We start from the raw sequence: 18,307 nt of genomic DNA on the forward strand, positions 1-18,307 counted from the left end.
AAAAAAAAAAAATTCAGTTCCATACCTCAAAGAGCTCACCATTTCAAGGTTGGGGGCAGACAGTGGATCAGCACAGTGCCGTGTGTCTCTTAAGTACTATAAAAAGATAGGCTGGATGGTAACACGTCTGGATGTGAATGTTCATAGCATGTTGTCCCTAATTGCCCAAACTGGAAACCAGCCATCCACTGGTACATGGCTAGGCAGTGTGGTACCTCTGTACAATGGAACACCACTCAGGATTCAAAAGGAAGGGGCTGCTACGTGCAACAGTATGGGTGAATCTCAAAAGCATTGTGGTAAGTGAAAGAAGTTAGATTCAGATGACTGCATAGAGTATATGATTCATATGATATTCTAGGAAAGACAGAAGTGTAATGATGGAAAGCAGGTAGGTAGGTGTTTGCCAGCGGCTGGGGCGGGGGATGTGACTGCAAAGGGATGTGATGGGATTTGGGCGGGGGGCTGATAAAAATATTACAAGTCTTGTTGGTGGCCGTAGGAACATAACTCTATATACATTTATAAGAATCATTGATGTGTACAGTTAAAAGGAAAAAAATTATTGTCTATAAAGGGTACCTCAGCAAACCGGATTAAATTCCTCCCTGTCCACAAAGAAAATAAGCACATAGCACATGGTTCAAACAAGGGACTGACCAACCTCCCAAATGTAATCTCTCTCAAGAAGACATGGCTTCTTAAATATACAAGGATAGAAAACCCCCATAGATACAAAGCTTTACAATCACTGTTCATGCATTAAAATTCAACTGTCGTGTATAGTTCCTTGTCCGGTCTACTTAATCAATGCAAACCTTTAAAAAGGATATTTTAATTAAATATAAGAATCCAGCGGTGACTTAAGGTAACCTGAAAGCAAAACAGGGAATGTTCTCACATCATCTTTGTAAAAAAAAAAGCACTCAGATAAACAGTTTGATGTTGCACGGTGAATAGAATATAGAGAATTACACAATAGTTTGCTGAAATGAGTGTAATTTATCTCGCTCAATGTTCAGGAGTAGACTTTTAAAGGACTCTTTTGCTAAAAGAGAAGCATTTCCATGCTTGTAAAGTGCGCCAAGCTCCTCCGAGAACAATACTAAGTACAAGGTATTACTTTTTCATGAGCGTTGGGCTGACTTCGACAGCCATTAGAGCTGCTCCATTTGTAATTTCTGGGACTGCCTCCACCAAGCACTTCTTTTGTGCATGCGTTCACTTGCAATCCATTAGAAGCACGCACCCATTGGGGGATATGCCATTTTAGAGCTGTGGACGCTGGGAAGGTGGCTATTTTGCCCAAATTGCTTGTGCCACCTGAGACAGAGAGGCTCCGCACCCGTGGGGTTCCTGATGTGGGGCCTCCTGTACCCCACAGGCTTTTAGCAACTCACCTGGATTATTTGCATGACAGAGACTTTTAAGAATTTTATCTTATGGACAGTTCTTCTGAGGAGATAATTTGGTGAGGAACGATAATCATTGTCCCACACAAGGGCCTGAAGATAGGAACACCATTCGATGAGAAACACGTAATTTTATTTTACTTATAAATGTTATAATCTGGGTTGGGGGTGGGGAAGCCCATCCAATGCTTTGTTACTAGCCATCAACTGCTGCGTATGTCATTTGTTCAGGCATTGAACTCCTCGCTGTTTTAATAAGCATTTCTGCCTCTTCCCTGAGGGATTCGTTGCCACAGTCAATAGCCATAAACTGTAACGATGTGACAGGGTGTTTCATCTCATTAAGATGCCACGCAACCAGGATTCCTGCATCCTGCTTCTTACATCTGATTTGTGTCCCTCAAATATGACCTTGAAGGACTTCGCTGCTTTGCAAACACATTGCATGTCCCCGGGGCACATAATTAAGTAGGTCACATGCTTCATAGTGCATGTTAGTGCTTTCCTTTCAACATGCATTTCCTCTATTCTGTGGGAAAATTCTCTTTTTTTTTAAACAACATTCTTGGATAAGTATTTGGCACTTTCCACAGAAAAAAATGTCCTTGATATGTTATGGGAATACTTAAGGTCATTTGGGATTTCATCAGTCATGAGAATAATTGGTCTCACATTTTTTAAAGAGTGGAGTTGACTCGTACTAATGTAGTATGCCTTAGGCTTATACTTCTAGAGCTCTAAAAGTGCTCTCAACGATAATGGTTGGGGTTGTACCCTTTGCCAATTAAAGTATGTTGATAATTTTTGAATCCATAAAACGTCACAACAAAAAAATTTTTTTTAACTTTTGATAATGTATTTTGATAACCTTTGACACTAAAAAATTGGTTTGCATATATGCATACATACCCGGTACAGTTTCTATTAATTCCTCTTAGAAACGGTATTTACTATGCATGCTATAGGATTTTCTAATCAAATAAATATGCAGACTCTAATCGTTTATAATTTTGCTTTCATAACTTTAATAACTGAGTATGAATTTTTAGCAACAAGATCAAATTTTATTTTGCTGGCTGTCATTATTGAATAGTAAAAGATGGAAAAATATTTAGTGCCAGTAGATTTTGAAGAAGCCTGGATGACCGGCTCTGCCCCTCCACCGACCATCACAATCTTTTATCCTTTGTAAATTAAATAAGTTCTTTCCACCCAGGAAATCAACTAGTTTAATCCTGGGTGAAGAATTTGTGTCCTAATTAATAAGCTGATTTAATTAAGTTGGATTGCACGGCTAGTGACGGGCTCTTTCTAGTGACGCTAATAAGATGTCACCAAAACGCCACTGAGTTTTCACATGATGATCATGTTAAGAAATGGATAGATGAAATGGTGGCAAAGAAGACACAGGATCCCAGAGAACAGTGCTTTTCATATTTAATGTACTTGCAGATCACCTGGCAAACTTGTTAAAACTCGGACTCTGATTCAGTCACTCCTGGGTGGGGCCTGAGATGTATCATTTCTAACTAGGTGACAAAGAGCTGATGCTGTTCCGGCGTGAGGCACCGTGTTCTGAATAGTGAGCTTATACTGTTTGTATCGGTGCGACGGTTGGCACACTGAGTTTATACTGTTTGTATCAGTGCGATGGTTGGCACGCTGTGAGTTTACACTGTTTGTATCGGTGTGACGGTTGGCACATACTTCCCTCCCACCGCTCAGGGTGGAGCTGCCTCCTTCTGTTGTACCCAGGGAAGTTGTTGCAATGCACTGGGATACCAAATATGCCTTCTGGATTAAAAAATACCAGTTTAAACCTTCTCTCCTTTGATTGCTCTGCCAGCACTGTCCTAAACTGCAGCTGTTGACTCTAGGAAGAGTGACGGGTGCCAATTTTACTCTGAAATACATTGTTGGGCGATGGTGAAAGCGGAATGTGGTGGCCATGCCAAGGGGTGAGGGTGTGTGGGAACTGCTTATGTTTCGTGCCGACTTGCGTGTGTGTATGTGCGTGGGCTTCCTTCTCCCTTGGTTGAGTGGAACCGTACCACCAGGGGCTTCTTCCATTGTTCTCCCTAGGACATGTACTAAAACTTCTTTCATTTCCTATCTTACTAAATACAAAAGAAATGAAAGGATTTTATTATCCGACTGAAAATTCACAATCAAAACCCTAGAATTGAATTTGTCCTGAATGAATCTTACCTATATAAGTTTTGGGGAAGGCGGGGAAAACCCCAGTGAAATGAAACCAGTCCACCTATTGGTTTGCTGGTTTCATAGGAATCATTCAACCTACGGATGATCGTTTCTCGTGGCAGCCATGGTTTTGGAGAGGCTTAATTAAGATGATCTATGATGAATAGATACAAAATTCTATTCAATGCCTCAAGCACAGTAGACATTTCCTTCCTCACCTAAAATGTTGGGCAGGTGAACAGCTCCGTGGGGAGCTGTTTCCCCACGTCGTCATTCTGGAACCAGACTGAGGGGGCTTCTGCCATGTTCAGCGGGAGGCCTGCAAGGGTGCTCTGGGGGTACATCTCCACAAGGAGCCAGAAGGGAAGGAGTTCATGTGGGAGCTTTTTGCTGGACGGGCTGAACATGGACGTCACCACCTGCACTCACGTTGCATCGACTGAGTCACATGGCCAAGCCAGGTAGCAAGGGGGGCTGGAAAATGTAGTTCATTGTGGGCCAGGGGAGCAGAAGGGTGCTGGTAAGCCAATGACGTGTCCCCCTAAGAGAAGAGGAGTGAGTAGACACACAGGGAAAGGCCACGTGTAGAGGGAGGCAGAGGCCATCAGCAGCCAGAGCCAAAGACGCCCCCAAGAGCCTTTGAAGGGAGCATAGCCCTGCTGACCCCTCGATTTTGGACTCCTGGCCAGAACTTCGGCGAAATAAATTTCTGTTAGTGTAAACCGCCCAGTTTGGGGTAATTTGTTATGACGCCCTAAGAAATGCGTGTATCTCCTCTACTATAGCGTAAACACCTGGAGAGTAGGGGCTGTGTTCTGTTCCTTGCTGTAGCTTTCCCTGCAGAACAGGGTCTGGTGTGGAGCAGGCACTGAACAAATACGCACTGAATGGCAGAGCGCGTGGAAACAGGGAACCGTATCTGCAGCCTATGCAGAAGATGTGATTTCCTTCTGGGAGAGCTTTCATAGTCAGCATGCAGTTGTCCGCCCAGATAACCGCCTTCTGGTTTGTGCTCATTCTGAGAGACTGGTGTATGGAGGTTAACAGCTGAGGCTCTGAGCTTTGGGTTAAAACTCTGGCCATGGAATCACGGGCAAGCGTGACACTGGACAAGTTAATTGCATTCCTAAACCTCCATTCCTACATAAGATTGCTGGGAGGGTGAAATGAGGTTTTATAGTGTTTGACCATGGAAGTTTATAGCAAATCACTATTATAATAATTATAATTAGTTGGGATTAATTGGGAATAAACTACACCTTGACAGACTCAATTATCTTTTCATTTTAAATTCCTTTCAAATGACATCCATCTATTACAACATTGCTTTACTAAGAATTTCAATCAAGGAAGCCCTTCTAACCGGAGAATTCCCTACTAGGGTAGTTTAGTATTTGCAGATTGACTTCTGTGTACCACATGTAAGCTATGATGATTTGGGGGTTAAATATGTGCAAATGGCTGGGAGTGACTGTCTGTAAAATAACATCAGCCCCGTCTGAGCAGCCTGCCTCACCCATGGTCCCTAAGAGACTGGACAGCCTCTGGGTCCCTGAGCTCCAGGAGATCTGTCTTGGCGTTGCCATCCTGTGAAAAGAAATCATCTCTCTGCTGTTTATGTTGTGATTTAGTGCTTAAATGTCACATACTGATATTGTGTGTCACCCAGGAATACAACTTTGCAAAAACATAATTATTCGTTTGCATAAATTAGCATGACATTGGCGCACAGACAAAAATTCATGAGCTACTGCATCAGCACTGCAAATAAAATAAAAACAAAATAAACCTGAAGGAAGACCTTTAAGAGTCCGAGAAAGTGGTTGGATAGCAAACTCGGGAGTGGTGCCAAAGGGGTGGGGGGCGGGAGTCTTTGGGAAATAAGTGTTCTTGATCTGTTTGATCACTTTCTTCACGGAACATGAAAGTATCTATTAGACTTTCATAAATTCATCCTCAACCGCGATCCCTATCAGTTTAACTTTCTGCTAAGGTTCTTACATGCCACGGCTGCGAGGTTTGGAGACAGCGTGGACACTACACATTGTATAACATCTCAACCCCTTGCCCTGGACGAGGACAGGGTGCCTGCCCTACGTCATGCACTGTCCCCTCCCGCCCCGGGCTGTGTATCAGCCTCCTTTCTGTCCCTCAGGGTCCTTTGATCTGGAACCTTTGAACTCACTGCTTCTTTGTCCTAGGAGTGCACATTCTCTCATCTGTAAATGGCTCCCCCAAGTCGCTGCTTGCACTGCGTCCTGGTTTTATTCTTTGCCCTGTATTGATATTTTGTTGGTGCGTGTGTGTGCGCGTGCGTGCACGCGCGGACACCCATTCCTGGGTGAACTGGTCATCTCCTCATCCCGTGAAAAAAATAAGCTTCGTGAAAACAAGACCTTGTCTGTCGTGTCCGCAGCTGTATAACCAGCGCCTAAGACACTTCTTAAAATAACCTGGTAGACGCTAGGAAATTCATAGTGAATGTAATCAAACAATGGCTCCCTATGCTCTGTTTTTTGTTCATTTCTCCTCTCAGTCCTGGATATTCCAAATTCTGGTTTCCCCATTCAGTTTGAGATGCTACAGAGCCTGACGCCTGGAACTAGAGAATGATAGTCAACGTTTGCACGTAGTACTGTGGCACCGAGTACGAGCTGCGATGGTGGCCACCAGCGTCCCGTGAGGGGTGCACTGGGAGAGCTTGTGGCTGGGGGTTCGGTGACGTGAACACTATCTTGTCGCCAGCATTTCTTCTACCTTGGCGTCCCCTCGGGACAAACCCTGACGAAGCAAAGCCCAGGGCCGCCTTATTCTGACGGGTTCTGGCACCTGGGAGCCCTGTGCCCAGTTGCTGGTGGCAGGCTCTGGAGTCGAGGCTTGGGGTGACGTGGGAAGGAGAGGCAGCCGTGTGACAGCTTTCTCTTCTCAGGCTCTGATGAAAATCTGCGCATCTCAGCGCTCTGGCCAACAGCAAGACGCAAATGGCCGTGAATGTCTGGACCTCCCAGATGGGGCCATGGCTCGCTTCTCTGTGTGGGAGACGCCGTTTGCTCTTGTGCATTCCAGACACGTGGGCTTAGAAAGAACTCCAACCAGTAGATACATTCCTGTCTCAACTGTGGTGCAGATTCTTCAAAAGTTACACATGTACCGGGCGACCTACCAATCTCACTCCCAGGAATTTACCCAACGTAAATGAAAATGTTCTCACACAGAATTCCATTTGAATGTTCCCAGCAGCTCTACTCATACTAACTAAAAGCTAAAAGCAAGCAAGTGTTTGGTAAGTGGATAAACAGACCGTAGCATGTCCATACAATGAAATATTACTCGACCATAATACGTGATACATACAATGATACGTGCAATATCATGCATGAACCCTAAAAACATCACATCCAGTGAAAGAAGCCAGACAAAAAAGATTATGTCCTGTATGATTTCATTTCTATGATAGTCTAGGAAACGAAAAACTACGGTGGCAGAAAGCAGGGGCGCTCTGGTCAGGGCCTGAGGAGCTGGAATTGGGGAGAAGGAAGGGTGTTGCTGACACAGGGAATGTGTGATTTTGAGGAGCCTTGAAAATTTGAAATTTCATGGTGGTGGAAATGCAATGGTGTGCAGTTGTCAAAGCTTATCAAAGTATGCGCTGAAACCTGGTGAGTTTTATTTTATATTAACCACACCTCATTAAAGCTGATTAAATATATAGTACACACACATATTGCTATGAGTACTCTAGAAGCTGCCATTTAAAATAGCAGCCTCTGAAGCATGTTCCAGCCAAATCACAAGGGGCGACACACTTTCTGTTTCTCTCAGCATGGCTCTGAATGGCTCTTTTCATTTCACATTTTGGAATTACAAATTCTTCTTTGTGTTCTTCAGTGACATGTTTTCTGACTAAAAATTTTTTTTTCCTTTTAAACAGGGCTATGGGGTGGGCAGGGGTCTTGAGAGGCGAAGCGAGGTCCTGCAGGGTCACGCTCTTCCTAGGAAACAGGAACTGGGGAGTCAGGGTTTTCATGGTTGGGGTGGGAAAGTTGTGACGGGAACATGATGTGCCTTAGCCTGATGTGTCCCTTACACATTTCGAGTGCCCCCTTTCATGTTCACAAAAGGCCCAGTGTGTGGTGATGTGGGGAGAGCTTGTGTTTTATCCCAAGGATTGTAGGAGTGTCCCTTTGATGTAAACACACTGATAAGTGTGGGTGGGAAATCCTTGGAATGGTCAACTTCATCAGGGTCAGGACTATTAAAAGATACGATGGTTCTAGGTCTTTGAGCCAAGTTTGCTTGAGTTTTGACGTCAGCCTGACTGCAGAACTGAATAACAGATAACAAATGACCAAGCCAGGTTCTGCCTCTTAAATGGATTTTAAGGGCAATGCTTCTCTTTAATTATCCCTGTTAAATATTTGGACCTATTTAGCCCAAGTTAAATAGTTGGAAATCTGACAGGGCGAAGGAAATGGAAGCATCAGCCTCTAGTAGATAAATGGTGCCTACGCCTGACTTGCTCTCTGGGTTAGTAGGTCTTCCCTCAGCCTTAATAGGTATTCATTCCCTAAAACAAAAACAGGTGTACCGCTCTATCTAGCTTCACGGTAGCAGCTGCGATAAAGGTAGGGCCATTTAAAACCAGAGACAGCGTTAACTGATTAGCCAAGCTTACAGGAGCCCCCTCCTCTGTGGAAGAAACCATGAGAAGACACATATCCCCTCTTCCGTTTTCCTTGGTAGATGATAAACTTACAAATAACGTAGGGAATATTTTGAGTGTGTTTGTGATTCACGGTTTTGAAAATGGGAATTTTCTTTGTAAGGCTTCACTACATGGGGAAGAACGTTGTTCCTCTCCCAGTCTGCTTAATGCGAAGGAAAGCAGCTGTATCAAACCATTGGTAAATCCCATAAATGCGTCCAAGATCTGATCACACCCAGACGCAGTGCATACTGGGCTGTTTCTGCCATCTAGTGACCATTCGTTGAACTACACTGGTAGGGCATTACCCAGTTTGGTGGGCTCAGGCTCTGAGGGTTCATTTCCATGACTCATGTGATTAGTTTGGGACTTACTGTTCTTGCATTCCTTCCTGCTATCTGTGTGACCTTGGTGAAAGTACATACTATTTCTGTGACTCAGTTTATTCACCTGTCGAATGGGGCTAAGGACCAACGTCCTGTGGTTTCCGTGAAGCTCATGTGAGATACTGTATAGAAAATGCCTAGCGGGGTGCCGGCACAGGCAAATCCTGAATAAAGATTTGATGTGGGTGTTCTGTTTATAATTATAATTATGCAAGTCCAAAATAAAAATAGGCCAAAGCACGGGGCATCTAGTTAGGGATGTGTATTTCAGAATGAATTAAATGTATATTATTTGAAGTTTGGAGGAGGACCACGTTGATCCAGGCTTTTCATGCACACAACAAAACGCGCAATTGGCAGTTACGCTCGTCCCTTCCAAGACTTCCCTCACCTCGCATTGAGTGTTCCCACCACAGCAGAGAGCTCATCACCCCACATGCATTGGAATGACTTTCTTCTTCTTTCTGGAATATTCTCCCTCCTGTTGTTATGCTTCGCAGCCCAGCTCAGATGTCAGCTGCCCGTGCCCTGTCCTGCAGTGCTGCCAAGCGGAGTGGGAGCCACACAGCCCTTTCGTCTCATCTCTGTGAGAGCATTTGGCACCGATGGCTGTGCTGGAGCGATCGGGGGGCAGGGGTTTGCAGTAACTGGAGTGCCAAGTATCCGCTGGGAGATACTGTGTATTGTCTTTGTATCTTCTGTCCCCATCCCAATGCCTAACACGGGCAGCACACAGTCAGTGCTTTTACAGACGCTTGCCGAATTGAAATACAATTTAGCAATTTTGTTTTTGTTTTTGTTTTTTTTACTTTTAGCTGAGCCATCCTGCTACCTGTTGGCAGCTCAGTGGCAGCTCAGCCCGGGCCGGGACTCGAACCGCTGTTGCTCAGAGCTCAAACTCTTGAGTGAGCTCTTAATCAACTGAGCCACTCGGCCAGCCCCAGCAAATATCTTAGAGCAACTTTTGAAGAAGGCCAAACGACTGACTCATGGAGGCATCTCATGGGCATCGGACCCAGTTAGCCGAATGGTTTGAGTGGGCAGGGTTAGTGCATTAAAATATGCTTTTGGGTTAAAAACACGAAGTAATATTTTTATAATAATAATAATGTTAATAATAATAATAATAGACTTCATCAAAGAACATTTGGAAATTACTAAAAAGTAAAAAAGATAAACCACAGCTCCACTACCCACATTGGGAGCATGCTTTCACTGTGGCATAAGGACAGAGTCCTGCGAGCGTCTGCATTAAGTTGGACAAGGGGATTTTGAGGGGCATGGGAGTGTGATGACTTCCAAGTAGAGAGAGAGGAGACTTGTCAAAGGAGCGGAGGAGGCAAGTGTTGGGCGTGTGGGGAGAGCAGGGTGTCATCCAGCCTCGTGACCCAGAAGTGGGATTGCTGGATCATAAGGTAGTTCTATTTTTAAGTTTTCAAGGAACCTCCATACTGATTTCCATAGTGGCTGCACCAATTTGCATTCTCTTCAACAGTGCACCAGGGTTCCCTTTTCTCCACAACCTCGCCAGCACTTGTTGTTTGTTGATTTATTTATTGATGACAGCCATTCTAACAGGAGTGAGGTGATATCTCATTGTGGCTTTTATTTGCATTTCTCTGATGGTCAGTGATGTTGAGCATCTTTGCATGTGCCTGTTGGCCATCTGTGTGTCCCCTTTGGAGAACTGTCTATTCACATAATTGTTTTTGCCGAGAGTCACTGGCTCATATATTGTTTTGGGTCCTCACATCTGAAATATCCGCACAGTCTTGGTAGTACCTGGCCGGTGCAGATGTGCAGTCAGTATTGGCTGAATGAAGGGACGACCCCTGTCCTTCCCTCTGTGGGTACGATAGAGGAGACCAGCTTTTAAACAAGCACACACGTCTTCCAGAGACGTGGCCTAACGTAACGGCTGTGAGGGAACTCTGGAATCAGAAATGGCTCCATGACTCACTGTGGACAAATGATCAAGCCCGTCTCTTTGGGCCCCGTTTCCTCATTTGTAAAATGGGAACGCAGTTAGAACCTACCTCGTAATAGTATGACAGTTTCAAAGCCTGGCTTAGGAAGCACTCCCCAAACATTAGCCATTATTGGGGACGTGTTAGAGTTGCAGTTACGTCACCTGAGCCGTGTTCTTAGGCTTCTGGGCCCCGTAGACCTATCAAGAGATTATTCCACTTTATCCTCACATCCATCTTCCCCCCATTTTACTTCTCTCCAGAAATGCATAAAGCAAAGAATCATAGACATACACATCATCACTTTCCCAGGAAACCCTTTTCACATGGCAGAGTTCCGTGGGCACACTCACCAGGCCATCTGCTTCTCATCACAGCCAGCTGTGTGGAACTGAGCCCCCCCACTTCTCAGGAAACACCTCACTTTTTTCTTCTGGGGGGGCGGTCCTCTGCTGGGCTGTGCTTCCCAGGCCTATGGAAAGCAATAGGTTGCAGTAACGTTTTCCTCATCTTCCATCCTTCAAAGGAAAGTAGAGGACTTCAGTGCTATTAGGAGACCCTTTTTAGGTCATGCGTCTTTACACTTGGGTTAAGTAATGACCAAAAACTTCACTGTAATTCTCATGACACTGTGGCATGTGATAAATAATGCAGAAATCACAGCTATAGAATTCTTTCCTGCAACTGTCCCTGTTCTCTACGTGGGGAATAATATCCCATTTTCTTTCCTTCTTTCCTCTGATACTTTAAGCTGCAATTATTTTCTACCCAGCTTAGAACAGCAAATACAGCCATGCTGAGATGATTACTTCTTAACTGTTGCAGGTTATTAGCTGGGTAGAAAATTATATGCAAACCAAGATAGGGCTTGGCTCCTGCTGTGATAATCTCAGTGAGATTTACAAATAGCAAGGAGATTTCTAAACTCCCCTTGAAACTTGTCGCAAAAAAGCAAAAATACTCGTCTCTTAAAAGTAGGAGCTTAAATCAAACCTTTGTCGGTTTTCAAAAATAACTTTTGAGGATTTGGTCTAAAGAAATAAAAGTGTGGGATTGCTTATTTAAAGATTTTTTAAAAAATGGAACAGGAAAGATTTTTAATGGAGTAGAGTGAGAGGATGAGATTTTAGCTGATTTTCAGCAAAACCTTGAAATGAGACGGTGAGTTTTCAGCTGCCATGATGTCCTTTCTACCGTCTCAGCTTTTTTTTTCCCACCATGGCCCCAAGCCACTCACAAAGAATACTTTTCTTACCATAAGAAAAAAAAAATTAAAACACTAGGATGTTAGTATAAATTAATTAAAAATGTCAGGTTCCTGAAGATGAAGAATTACATGCTTTCCAAAAGCATCCCAGTGGAAGAAATAAGCAATTAACCTTCATTCTCACCTTGAGGTGATTTCTCTCTTCCATTCCTGTGCTTAGGCAGTGATCAAATTCCATTAAAAAAAAAAAACACCAAAAAACCCAAAAGCTCTTTTCCTTCCAGTCCTTTCCAGAAAAGTCAGCATACTTCTGTCCTAGATGGCTTTGTTGTCCCAAGCCCTGGCCATATATCGCCACATAATGTCGTAATTTGGGTCCTGCTTACTGAGCTCAGAGAAAAAGCTTGATAAACTGTCTTATTCTTTGGACGCCCAGTGGCAGGAACAATGCCTGGGCCTATGAGGTGTGTGTTTTGCCCTGGTCTCAGCCTATGAATAACCAATGTTGTGGCTGGACAAGCCCTTAGGATTCTTACTATGACTGCAAGACGGCCTTCAGCAATAACCATCCGGAAACTGGAAAGATGCAGGTTGATGCCTTACAAGACCTGGAAATGACACAGCACACCTGGGGCCACACAGCAAGGTCACGGGGGTCACGGGTAGAGACAGAGAGCATAGACCTGCAGTTCTGCTTTTATTGGGGTGGAGGGTAGGGGTTTATTCAGTCCCTGGGCTCACTCTTTAATGGTAAATTTAAAGCCTAAGAGGGGGGCTTTAAAGAGCAGGAAAAGAAGAAAAACAAGTCCATCACATGATCAGTTACTGAAATCAACCAAGATCTCTAAAACAAAAGGTGCCTCAGTGGGGGTGGCAGGCTGGCTCTGGGACCCGCCCTGTAGCTGGCCACGTATTTATTCAAGATAGCCGGCTTTGAAGTAGATGCCTCTTTGTAGTGGAGCCTCTGCAACCACAGCTTAAGTCAGGCCCTTGTGATACACAAAGATAAGAAAACAAATGTCAGGCTGTGAGGTCCCTCACTTACTACAGAACAGAGAACCTTGCGTGGACCCAAGGCATCTCTGGGGTTAATCGCTCCAAAGTTAGAGCTTACGTTTGAACTCAAACGCGTCTCCTTACAGTTTTGTGGTTCTCAACCTTTTGTGTTCATACACACTTTAAAGCGCTGACATTTTTGATGGCCCGTTGTAAGGGATCAACAAAACAAAACAAGCTAAATAATTCAGCCTATAGCTGATATTTTTGCAGCAGGGTGTCAAGGGCTCAGGGCAGGTTCCTGGGAGGGCGGGGGCAAGGAGATGGCTGACCCACCCCTCACCTCACACGGTCCCGCAGGGTCCCCCTTGCTACAAATCACCCCGAAGGATATGCCAGAGCTAGTGGTGCAAACTCAGTTTCCATGTCTCCCATCTTCACCTTTCAAGCAGATACCCAACCAACATAGACATTCAGTGGTCACCACTGGTCCATTTGGGGTCACTAACGCCTATTCCATAAACTTTGTGTTGCTCTGCCTCACCCAAGCTCTTTTACATGCTCAAGAGGTAATCTCCTCTCTCATTCCACTAAACACTCTCTTTCTTTGACACTGATCGCTGTGCTTACTTCTCACCTGCAGCCAACTGCATGCCTCTTCTATACCACACTGCCCCCTCGATTCAGCGTCCTGGCAGACAGCCACTGCTGTAACCGCGTTCATAGTTGCTGCAAATATGGGAGAAAAGGCGGGAAGCCTGTGAAAAAGGTCCCCTGCACCCAGCTGACCTAAAGGGGCATGGAAGTTGGTAAAGGAGGGTCAGCTGGCATCCGAGGTGCCCCTCACAGGTGAGGCCCTCAATTTCCTTCTTTTGATCCTTCTCTCTCCCCTACCCATGGGCAGGTCCAGGTTTTCTGGGCTTGAAACATAAACAACTGGGGAGTAATAATAAAATTACAAGTACAGAATTAGCTACAAAACTGAATATTTATTCCAGCTAGGAAAAAAATCACAAGTTACACATTTTGAAAAGCACTGACATATACCCCAAGCATCACAAAATCCGCAAAATAATATATTTTTTAAAATTAATTAAAACTGTAATGCAACTCTATAATAATACTTTCCTACTGTTTTTGGCTCTATCATCTTTGGTTATATATTTTTAAACATTATATTAGCTTCAGGTGTACAACATAATGACTTGATATTTGTACATATTGTGACATGATCACCACAATAAATCTAGTTCACATCTGTTACCATGCATAGTTACAAAAATTTTTTTTCTTGTGATGAGGACTTTAAAGATTTACTCTTAACAACTTTAAAATATGCAGTGCAGTATTATTATGAACTATAGTCACCATGCTGTCTTTACATTACATCTCAGGACTTGTTTATTTTATAACTGGAAGTTGGTATCTTTTGACCCTTTTTACTCATTTTGTCCACCCCCCACCTCTGGCAACCACCAATTTGTTCTTGGTTTCTATGAGCTTGGGTTTTTTTGTTTGTTTGTTTTTTAAGCCACATATAAGTAAGATCATATGATACTTGTCTTTCTCTTTGCATAATGCCCTGAAGTTTCATCCATGTTGTTGCAAATGACAAGATTTCCTTCTTTTTCATGGCTGAGTAATATTCCATTGTATATATGGACCACATCTTATTTATCCATTCATCCATCAATGGGCCCTTCGGTTGTTTCCATATCTGGGCTATTGTAAGTAATGCTGCAGATATCTTTTCAAGTTAGTGTTTTGGATTTCTTTGGATGAATACCCAGAAGTGGAATTGCTGGGTCATAAGGTAGTTCTATTTTGAATTTTTTTGAGGAAACTTCCGTACTGATTTCCATAGTGGCTGCACCCATTTGCAATCCCACCAACAGTGCACGGGGGTTCCCTTTCCTCCACATCCTCACCGGCACTTGTTATTTCTTGTCTTTTTTATAATACCCATTCTAATAGGTGTGAGGTGGCATCCTTTTTCAGTGTGTTGATATAAGTTGCTTCTCTTCACTAATTTGATTATCAAATAACCCAAAAGCTTATCCATGATTTCTTTTCCAAATTTACCTCTTCATTTCAATAACTGGCTATTGGTATGATCTGAAATTTGTAAAAATTATAGTTAGCTTCTAGGTGTCAGAATAGTTCTCATCTTTATTGCCTTTGTTTCATCTTCCGTTGTTGTTTTTTAAATCTGAATTTCTCTGTATTTATTCATAAATAAATGGTAAGATAATAAAGCGTTCTTCCTATTCATCTAATTCAGGAGCCTACAATTTCTTACTATTTTATTGAAACATTTCTTCCAAATTACAGTTAAAACAGCATGTGTAAACTTTATCAACATTTAAATACATGTAGTGTGCTGAAGTTTTTTCTAAGTCTTCAAAAGTGTGCTTTAGATTCTTAAAGTATTGTGGTTCCCATGCTCTAAGCCTTGGGAACTATATAATAACTTTATAATGAGCATATTATCCCACATCCAGACTTGTTAAAGAAACACACATGTTGTTAAAAGAAAAATCCGTCACTCGTGTCTTTAAAATACTTCATCTACAAAGAGTATAAGCAAAACCAACATGTGTTGTGAAATTTGAAATAGTCAGCAATTTCCAGTACGGAGAAGGGAGGAATGGTTGGGATGAAAAGGTAAATTCAGACCTTACTCTTATAAAAGAAACAACTAGCCCTTTAGAGAAAGAAATCAAAGCCTATTTCACAGCTATCTTTGTTTTCCCTCCCTTTTCCAGCTTGATATAGAATTGAGAGAAAGTAAATGCCCCATCTTTTTTTTGCTTTAATCATACAACTATTCCCTGAAGAGTTGAGCTAGAGCAGTTGAGTTTTGGTTTGAAAAAATCAGAAAAGCAATAAAGAAGCAGGATCTGCGCTTCTCGGTGCTTCTAATTTTCCTCTGTAATGAGTTTCCTGCTTATTTGTGCGTGAAGTTTGTCCCCTTGCCTGATGGGACGATACGAGCAGCAACAGCTCTTTCAGGAGCCATTTTCCTAATAATGCTCAGGTTGCTCGGTGGGGGAAAAATGCATACAGTTAGTAAGAGCCTGACCCTTGTGTGGGAGCCATTTGGCAGAACAGAGAAGGTGTTGTTGAAAAGAAGACTAGATCAGAGAATGTTACGTTTCTATGAGCTATTTAAAAAGAAATCACAAATATGTAATAAAACAATTATATCTTGCAAGGGGGAATGATGGCTGAAAGTGTTTCTCAAAGTGTACAGTGTGCAGATCGCCTGAATCAAGATTTCCTCAGGTGCTTGTTAAAAATACAAAGAGCAGGTCCAACCCTAGAACTACGGAAACAGAAATGGTGGGAGGTATAACTACATTAAAAAACAATAAAGACACACGTTCTAAGCCAGTGGTCGATGAGCTATGACCAGTGGCCTGAATTCGGCCCACTGCCTGTTTTTGTCAATAAAGTTTTATTGGCACACAGACGCACCGTCTATGGCTGCTTATGTGCTAAGATGGCAGAGTTGAGTAGTTGTGGTAGAGTTACAGATCCGTAAAGCTTAAAACGTTTACCATCTAGCCCTTTTCCAAAAACGTTGGCCACCCCTGTTCTAAGCCAATGCCTCTCATACTTGAATGTGCATTCAAATCACTCAGGATTCATTTGAGAAAGAAGGTTATGATTCAGTAGGTCTGGTGGGGCTGACAGTCTGTTCTCTCCACTCTCCCAGGTGATGCTTGTGCTGCTCTCTGGTAGATCACATTTAGTAGCACGGTCCAGAGCCGTGGCTCTCAGAATAAGGTACATGCAAATCCTCAGCTCCCACTCAGACCTACCGGCTCAGAAATGCTGTGGGTTGGACCCTGTTTGCCACGTTTTATTGAGCCGCTCAGGTGATTCCCCGGGCATGTCAAAGCTGGAGAACGACTGATCCGGATGACCACTGATCTTTGTGCAAACTGAAACTCGATAACCGCCGTCTTCAAAGAGCCTGAAATTAAATGTTCACGCCACTATCATTGATTCTCCTAAACACGGTATATGTTTGCTGATCATAATAATCAATAGGAAAGGGGACCCTTTATGAAATGGCCACTTACTACCGTATGATTTATTTCTTCCTTCTATATTCAGGATGGCAGTCTCAAGTACATACATTTTCCAATGTGCCTTCATTGGTATATTCTAGTTCAATTAGCATTTTTTGGGGGAGGGAATAGTCTTCCATTTGTGTGCCCCAAATAGCTTTAAGTGCCATGCCATTTCTACAGTGAACAACAGAGGGAGCTGGTGTTATAACCCTAATCCTTCAATGTCAGGCTGCATCAAAGAACGAATGGCCTCTCGACTCATCATCCTTGAGTAAAATGTTGTCATTTGCATGTATAGTCTCTGTGCCAAAACAGCTATATGACACATTCAAAATGAGTGCAACCTGTAAGCAAATCGATTCTATTGCTGTCAACATTCACAGACCCGCCTAATATGCTCAAATGACATTGCAGTCGCCAGTGGTAACTAAAACACAGATCCTGTTCTCGGGGTGTTAACAGAAGCCTGCAAATAAATCTAATCATACAGAATGCGATCTCTTACCAAGACCAGGGAGGAACTGAGACCAACAGCTAGATGTGGCCTTTTGGGTACGTACGCGACGTAGGTGGTCACAGGTGGAGCTGAGCCAGGTGTCACTGTGTTGAACTGTGTCCCTTAAGGTAACACTAGAAGAAGTACGCACTGTTCATCTTAATTGTCCAAGTTGTCCACGGAAGAGACAATGTTTACAAAACACAAAGGAACATAGTCCCAGGGGTGAGGGACCAGCACACGGATGGAAAGGGAACCATGTTACACCCTTGCCTTTAGCCCGGGAAGGTGTAAATGGGTTCTGACAGGCATGGATTCAGGACGTGGCTTTGCTGAGCTAGTCATACAAACTAATGCTAATAATACAGTTAAAGCATTGACACAAGAAAGTACGGTACCCATCTGTCCTACAAAGTGACATTCTTTCCTGACTGAGGAGACCCTTTTTGTGGCATGTTCTGTGCAAGGCAGGCCAAGCACGTAGTGCTGATGGAGGCAGAGATGGGTGAAGAACTGAATGGATGATTGGGTTGCTGGAATGAAGAGATAGTCATGGTCTGATTAGCGCATTGTCGGTGGGAATGAAGGAAAAGGACATTGCATAGGTACACGCTCAGGGTTTGATAAATGCTGGGTATGAGGCTGTTGAAGTCAGGGGATACAGAAATGACTGGTGGCTGAAGAATGATAAGGTCTTGAGCATTCATTAAAAAATTAGAAAGCGAATTGGGCTTGGGGTCGGGGAGGGGGGCGAGTGTCAGGCAGAAGTTTAACTTAAGATTGAGTTGGGGGTACTATACCATCTAAGAGGAGATGAATAAGAGGCTGTTGCAACTTTAAAGTTTGGAAAAGAGGTT

At 43.4% G+C, this 18,307-nt stretch overlaps 1 long non-coding RNA gene across 1 annotated transcript in view; it reads left to right on the forward strand.

Annotated features, from left to right (window-relative positions):
- LOC109387839 (uncharacterized) overlaps nt 1-13,538 on the forward strand; it is an 87,735-nt gene extending 74,197 nt beyond the window's left edge. Inside the window, exon 3 of the long non-coding RNA XR_002125113.1 lies at nt 13,519-13,538. This is a non-coding gene — a long non-coding RNA (uncharacterized LOC109387839). The remainder of the gene's footprint in view (nt 1-13,518) is intronic.
- The last annotated feature ends 4,769 nt before the right edge of the window (nt 13,539-18,307 follow it).

Source organism: Hipposideros armiger, unplaced genomic scaffold, assembly GCF_001890085.2.
Source record: "Hipposideros armiger isolate ML-2016 unplaced genomic scaffold, ASM189008v1 scaffold_170, whole genome shotgun sequence".
Classification (NCBI taxonomy): Eukaryota; Metazoa; Chordata; class Mammalia; order Chiroptera; family Hipposideridae; genus Hipposideros; species Hipposideros armiger.